An 8,150-nucleotide genomic window follows, 5' to 3' on the forward strand; every position below is an offset into this window, starting at 1 on the left:
AGACTATCAGCCAGATATTGACAAAAGGACTCTCAAGGTAATCTCCATTTACAATTAATCCTTCTCAACTTCTGTTTCCCAGAACAGGTTTTCTTGCTTGGTCCCCAAAAGCTTGAGGACATACTTTCTGAGCACAAAAATTCCACAGGGGACCCACTGCACATGCCCTGTGGAAATCACTGAAGGCAGAGTTAAAATATGTCTCATATATATTATATGCAACTAGTCATTCTTAAATGAGTTATGTAATATGAGAAATCAAAGGCACAAAGGCTATCATTAGCTTTCTCTCAGGGAATAATGATATGTTATATAGCGCCTCTAAAGGATGACCAACTGATTCAAAAATCACTTCAGTTAGTAAAAATATATACATTCCCTCATCCCCACATCAAACCCATAAATTAGAATTTATTTTGGTAATACTTACAAATCTATGTGTTTTTACTGTCTGAGTCATTTCTTACATTTTTAAGCTATAATCCTAGTTTTTCCACTATTTAGGGACATACACTGAGGAAGTTACTAAACTCCTCTGAACATTAGTATCCTTATCTGTAAAATGTGTTTTTTTTTTTTTTTTTTTTTTTTGTTTTTCTCTGGTACCAGGAACCGAACTCACGACCTTGCGCTTGCCAGGCAAGCGCTTTTGCCGCTGAGCTAAATCCCCAGCCCCTGTAAAATGTTTATAATACCTGCCCCCTATGATCTTTGTGAGGAACATGTAAGATAATTTGAGGGAGGTATGTGGCATGAAGTAGGCTCCTTAGATATGGTAGCTATCAATAATAACAATAAAATTGCAATATAAATAATAAGAATGGCTAGTTGCATATAATATTGCACCTTTTATCTGGAGCAAGAAGGACCAAACCACAAGAAACTGCACAACAGTGGGCAACGTGCTGAGGAGCAGTGCAGACAAAGGTGCTAGGGCACCATTCATCCTGACAGCAGAGCAGCATCCGAGTATAGGCCAAGCTCTCAGCACAAGAGGCATGACAGGAAATATTAGTGTTGTTCTGACTTAGAAAGAACTTCAAAAAGGAATCTAAGAGCTTTAGAAATACAGACCAATAGGCAACCTCCAGGAAGCAGGTGGCCAAGCCTTGGTTACCCCATGGAGACTCTACAGCATAGCTCCAGTCTCTCATAGACAGAAGAAGGGACAGTTCCAGTCTGGTTCAAAAGACAGAGGGCTTGGTGCAACCAGGGAAGAGGGGCTGGGGATTTAGCTCAGTGGCAAAAGCGCCTGCCTGGCAAGCGCAAGGTCGTGAGTTTGATTCCTGGTACAGGAAGAAAAAAAAAAAAAAAAGACTCTAAGAATAGGGAAGAAGCCCAGATATCAAAACTCAAAAGGGCAGGGCCTAGAGGTCCTCAAACTCTTTCAGAAAGCTTTAGGCTGAATCCTTGCCATGAATTTGTTTGACCCAGACATAAGTCACACTGGAACCATGACAACAGTGGGGCTGAACAGACCAAGGCAGAAAAGCACAGGAGCATTTCCAGGAGAAGGCAGCTGGCACAGAAAAGGACCTCATTTGGACAAGGCAAGAAGCAGAGATGGGTGAGCAGGAAGTCAGAAAGTGGAACTGTGCAATAGGAGTGTTACAGCTTGTGTCTAGATGTCCCTCCAACGCCTCATGCAGAAGTAGGTGGGGCTTTTAAGAGGTGGCTGGGTCTATAGTGTGTAATGCTTGGATCAAGGATATGTGATTACAAAATTAGTCTACTGATTGGTTTGGTATATTTCTGGATGTGGATAATGGGGGGGCTCACCTGGGTGTTGGTGCTACCTTCCCTATGGGCATATATGCTGGATAGAACATAAGGGTCAGAAAGAGGGCTGCTGTTGTTGCTTGATGCTGCTGCTTTGCTACTTCACTGCTTTGCTGTCTTTTTCCCCCTTCATGAACTGTTTCTTCCCTACAATATCCCTCTGTCATGCCACCCTGCCTTGGAGCCAGCCAACTATGAACTGAAACCGCTACAAACTGTGAACTAAATAAACCTTTCCTCCTTTAACTTTGAGTGTCAGGTATCTGTCTCAGGAACAAGAAAAATGAAACTAAGATGAGGAGAAAATAAAAGCCTCCCTTCTCCTGTTAATAGAGCTTTAAACCATTTCCTGCATGCCTTCTTTCTCCTTGCCTACTGTCTGAAAAGAAAAGATCAGAGCCACACCGGTATATTCTCTAGGAAAAAGTCAGAGAAAAAGTATAAACTGACTTGAGGATGTGCAGGACTTTGTGACAAAACTGACAAACTTGTGCTAACTGGACAAATCGGGAAACATGAGGCCGACTGGAGAGAGGACTGAAAAACAAAATGTTAGGGACTAAGTGGAAATAATAGTTTGGTGGAGGGATGGGAGAGTTGGAGCCCATCTCACATTTGTGATCACTAGAGAAGAAATTTGCTGTGAATTATGTGCTGAAAAACTCTAAAATGTTAGCAAGTCTTGAAGAGAGAATAGGAATATCCTTTTGTGCTATGCTTCTTTAAATGCAATACCTTGAGATGGGATCACATGACTCCCAGCTACCTGACAGTTTAAGTTAGTGGGAAATACAGTGCTGGGCACACAGTATAGCCCTTGTAAGACCTCCCCTATTATCACATCTAGAAAGTGAGAGCTAGACCTATCCAGAGAGTGGGGGCAGGCGAAGCTAGGTACTCTTGCTCAAGCCTCTAGGGGCTGTCAAGGCTCAACTTGCTCAACCTCCCAAAAGTTCCTGCCACCCAGCCAGACTGCACAACTCCTCCTCCAAGCCCATACCCAATATCTTTATGCCCTTGGCCCACGAAGCACCCACCCTTCCCAGAGTTTAACTTTCCCTAAGAGAAGTATTAATGGTTCCACACCTGCACCTGAGTCTCCCCATCCCTGATCTACTTTGTCCAGCCATCAGCTGCCACGCTTGGCTTCACTGACCATTTTTTGCATACCTTCATCCCAGCAGCACAATGGGGACATTGGGGAATTCTCCTCTCCAATGGGTCATGCCTCCAATAAAGGTGATTCTGCCTGATCAAACAACCCATCAACCAAAAGCCAGACTTGAGTGAACACTAAAAGCCCTCCAACAATAGAAGACTCAATTCCAGGCCCAACAGAAAAATGCGGGAAACGAGACAGGGAAAGGAGGCAAATTATTCCAGAAACCCATACTTGTTCAATCTCATGACACAGGGGAGAAGATGCAGGACACACAGGGGTCCAATGTCTCAATTTGATCCCACACATTAGGTTTAGGGCAATAAGAGTAATTCTAGGCCGCGCTCTCTAGGCTTTGCAAAGGTGTTGTTAATTTCCTGTCCTAGCAAGCCTGGCTCCTAATACAGAAGCTTGCACTCCCTAAAGAGAGTTGGAGGCAGGAAAACTGCTGTGAGGGACAAAGATGACAGAGTCTGAGCACCAGTGACTAGATGGGCAGAGGCCAAGGAGGGAATCATAGGAGTTCTCAGGAGTGGGAAGTGAAGATGGAATAGAGAGGAAAGACAATACTTGTTGAATATTTGCCAGTTGAGGGGGGCTGGTAGATGCTTTGCATATGTCATCTTATTTAATTTTTACAATAACTCTAGGAATCATCATCTCTTTTTTAAACTAAGTGAGGCTCATTTTCTTATAGTTGTTGCTAGTTCGTTGTGGGACTCAAAATACCTGCACACAATATCTCATACTAAAGCCTGGGCTTGGTCCCAAAACACTGATAAGAATGCGTTAGATACCACAGAGCAACACAGAATCAGCCCTAAAACTGTGCTGTGTAGAAAATCAAGCATCTGGGACCTAGGTCAAAAAATTGGAAGGTAGTGGGTAGTGAAATGAGTTGGGTGACAGGTGCACACACATTGGCCATGTATTCACCAAAGCTGAGGCTGGAGAGGAGCTGAATCTAGGGTTCTGTGGCTCATCCTCTCTAATTTTGTAAATATTTGGAACTTTTCATAAAAGAAGACAAATTATATGTGCTATGTGAACAATTAAGGCAATGCTATTTCACCTGATCATAGTAGTCACTACACAATGCTTGGCTTTTGGATTTACTTTTGGTTATAAAACTGAGCTTCCATTTAGTAAATTCTCATACTCTTCTAGAAATTTACTTCTGCATTGAGTAAGCCCATATTAGACATAGTTCCCCTGAAGAGAACATTTTGAGGAACTTCTTGGTACATAAAGTAAGAACCTTAAGAAAGACACTCTTCTCAGTATAATGTTGGATGAAAAAACACCAATATCTAAAGCCGTATTTGCACCCTAAAATGGATTTTATTTAAATACACATATAAAAGAGGGAAATGCACAAAATAAAAACCATGCAATTCTCTGGTTTTACAAATTTGACAATGAAAATGTATTAGTTTTAGGAGCAGAAGAAAAATATCTTAAAGAAAGTTTTCATGGACTTTATGGGCCCAGAATTGAATCAGTTAATGTTGCTGGTCTGTAACAATCTGTCATCATTGGTCTGGCTGTGCTTCTTCAATTATCAATGAGAGCTACTACTAAGCCAATGGCTGTCATGTGCCAGGAAAGAAATATGTTATTTTTAATCTTTACAATGGTCCTTCAAATAATATATTTTAATTCTCATTAAAAATGAAAAATTAAGACTCAGGGGAGTTTTAAAAAGCCCAGTCAGCATACAATGATTTTAAATTTCTGAGTTAACTCTGAAGCCGATCTTGTATCATCGCACCTCACCACCTGCTCTTCAGCATTTACATTCTGAAATGGAGAAAACGTAGCGGAAGCAGATCCCTGACCAGAAAGAGAGACTGGCCAGAGCTTTACATCTCTGCCTGTGTCTTGGGTTTCCTCTGCCCTGTCCTAATTCATAGTGCCCAGTTCTCTTGACTGGCAAGGATGCAACTGGTTAATCATCGAGAAAGGCTAGCTTATTTTTCCTTCCCCTGAGCTGACAAGCTGAATTCTAGTACCCTTTCTATGAGTTGATCAACTCTTATTTATACTTCAGTATGGCTCTTATCTCAAAATCATACAATAGTTTTTCTCGATTTAGTTATAGATATTAGAAGAGAGAAGTCTTTCTATAAAATGTTACTTAATTGGAAAGAAACAGTAGATATTGTGAAAAGGAAAGAAACTGCTCAAAAGGAAAGGATGACTGGGATGACGGAAATGAGAAAAAAAGAAGGGACAAATATATATATATATGTGTGTATGTGGTTTTTTTTATTTTTTTTATTTTAAAAATAAAAGGAGGAAAACATTAACAGACAGACAACATTCTACAACATAGCAAAAGAACAGTACAGACAATACGGAGTTACAAACAAAGTGGTAGGGAATTAACAGTGGTTGTTGTATTACATATTGATATCTTCAAAGTGGCTTCTCATGAAAACAGATATAGAAATGCAATACTGATCAACCAAAGAGTCACTGACAGTTTCTTTCAGCAAAGAAATAGAAGACAGAAGAACAACCATGTTAATTATCCTGTATATACATACATACAAAATTTCTCCTTCTTTCCCTTCTCTTTTCCCACTGTGTATGTGTTTTGACACACACACACACATATATATATATGATGACACAAGACAGCTAAAATAATTGTACTACTAATTTCTACTGGTTTATTAAAAGAAGAATTAATGCTTAATGCTTAACAGTTAATGCTTAATTTGTTGACCAATTTTACATGCTTTTATCTGGTAATCTCAACTACTTTGAAGACAACAATACGCAATGGAACAACCATTATTGAATTCCTACCATCTTGTTTTTAGAAATTCTGTATCATTTCTAATTTTTTATTATTTTTTATTCTCTTTCTACAAAGATTTTTAAAATGTTGCTTCATTTAGGGGAAATAGACCAAAAGCACCACAGAGAACAGAACTCGCTATGGTCAGCCTGCTAACCGTGATGAAGTACAGAGTGCAAGAGGTGAGTTGGGGAGCAGCCACGAGGCACACACTGAAGCCAGGAAAAGGGCAGCATCCTAAGCCAGATAGTAAGAAAATGTCCAGAGAAGCACCTAGATGGGCTGCTGTGCTGGAAGCCTCTTAAGTGAGCAGGTTGGCCAGTTCATAAGAGGTCACAATGACAGTGGCCAGTCATCAAGCCAGGTCTGAAATTATAGGCTCTGAGAGCTGTGGATGACTGTAAGACCTAAAGCAAACCCAATTTATTTTCTTACTGATGAAATATGATGACACCTGCTCCTTGTAGCAAAGGGGTTTCTGTTTCTTTGAAGTACTCTGAGCAATTCAATAAGTGATATTATAGACACATCTCTATTTTACAGTAAACTCCCCTAGAAATGGCCAAATCATTTCCCTTGGTGACTAAAGCTGCCCACCACACACCAATTCCCCCGTGCTAGGTTAACCACTGTGGTGACACAGCTGTGTGCAAGTCCTAAGGCCTCTCACACCCAAACAGCCCCAACAGGGTACTCAGTCTGATCTGTTTTCCAGACAGTTGGAGGCTTGGGTGTTAACCAGTAATAAATGCTATTTATTCTTGGTCTCTTCTTTCTTTACACAAATTATAATGACCAAAAAGTACTTCTACCAGGGACTGTGGAGCCTCCTCGGCTATGACAAGAATAGGTAGGGATTGGACTAGGGTAGGGGCGAGGGGCAGGAAAGTATTTGGAATCATTTTCTTCATAAGTGTCACCAAAGAGGTAATATGTCTTATAAATATAAATCATTTGTCCTTATTGAATAAGAATAAACCAGGCTTGAGTAAGACAGAAGTTAACTCCTAAAACAGTTTCTGCTGAAGATATTGGGGCCACATTCTCTAATGGTGGGCAAGGAATGAAACATCAGCACAACGAGTAAGATGACTCATTGATACTGCTAAATGACATGGTATGCTGCTCTGACCTCAGTTGTTGAGCTCCTGACTTCAATATATCATTGCTTCTGTCAGCCCTAGGCAGGGTTCCCTGGTAGACAAATACCTTCATTCAGGCTGGGTAGGTTTGACCCTCTCCCTACAGATCTGGCTTGCCATTCCAAACACTAATGCTGAAATCCACAATGTCTTAAGCTAATTAAAATATGGAAGAAGTCTTAGGAATTTGCAGAGTTCCTACTTTTTTTGTCAAAATGTTTTTTACTGCTTTTAAGGATCAGGACATTTTATTAAAACTGTTTAAGTGATTTAAAGAATTAAACTTTGGCATTAGTTGAATTCTATATCATAGTGATTAAAAACTTAGTATTCCTATATCAAACTAATTTACCTCCAAAATCACCTAGTCTCTACATGTATATAGTTTTGGATTATATAAGGTTTGGGTTTGGGTTTTTTGTTTTTGGTTGTTGTGTGTTTGTATTTTGGGGTTTTTTTTTTGTTTTTGGGGGGTTCTTTTAGTATAAGTGGAAAATGATGGGGGAAATATGTATTGAATTTTATCAAACCTCAAATATGAAAAATAGTCTAAGAAACTCTGCTGATGCAGTTGCAGCTGGGTTCATTGAAGACTAATGAAAATGCCAGTAACACACAGTCCTGCCCAGAAGTGCTGACTACTACTGGGTAGAAACCATGTCCATTTCACTATATAATATTAATAACAACAAAGGGCAGAACATTATCATAAATGTTTTGACTGAAGCGCCCAGACTCTATTTAAAGGTTTTTAAATAAGTCTATGGTTTTCCAGGTGGTGGTTCAACTACAGAAGAAATAAGAAACCAGCAACAGAACATCTGGCTTGCACTACTGGACTCTTCAATCACTGAGACTCAAGCCTTCACATAGTTCTAGCAAGCCTCCAGAAGCTGGGGACAGGGAGGTATATAAGGTTATGATCTACGACCTCTAGAAGGCCCGACTCCAGTGGGTTAATAAGTTAAAAACCTTGGGCTTGAATCTTAACATGTTTTCTGAATCATGAAAAACGGGCAGAGAAATTATGATAAATTAACTCCAAACAGAAAGACGTAGTGACTGAATAGAAGAAAATATAGAGACAATGTTATACCTATATCCCTTTGCTGAAGTGCTATAGAAATTAGTTAAGTGAATAGAGATGATGCTATAATTCAAAAAAGTATATAGTTCCCCAATTTCTCTGCCACTGTCCTGGTAGCATCTAAAACAGAGTTTATCTCTGCCTTAAGAATAATAGCTAGAGTTACTGGGGATTTAG

At 39.9% G+C, this 8,150-nt stretch overlaps 1 long non-coding RNA gene across 1 annotated transcript; it reads left to right on the forward strand.

Moving 5' to 3' along the window:
- Nucleotides 1-1,451: 1,451 nt before the first annotated feature.
- On the forward strand, nucleotides 1,452-7,739 carry LOC106147824. The gene is made up of 3 exons (XR_001232809.1): nucleotides 1,452-1,567; nucleotides 5,845-5,926; nucleotides 7,662-7,739. It is a non-coding gene; the product is annotated as an uncharacterized LOC106147824 (long non-coding RNA).
- Nucleotides 7,740-8,150: the final 411 nt, after the last annotated feature.

The sequence above is a fragment of the Chinchilla lanigera genome, unplaced genomic scaffold (genome assembly GCF_000276665.1).
Source record: "Chinchilla lanigera isolate Chin_1 unplaced genomic scaffold, ChiLan1.0 scaffold00010, whole genome shotgun sequence".
In the NCBI taxonomy this organism is placed as follows: Eukaryota; Metazoa; Chordata; class Mammalia; order Rodentia; family Chinchillidae; genus Chinchilla; species Chinchilla lanigera.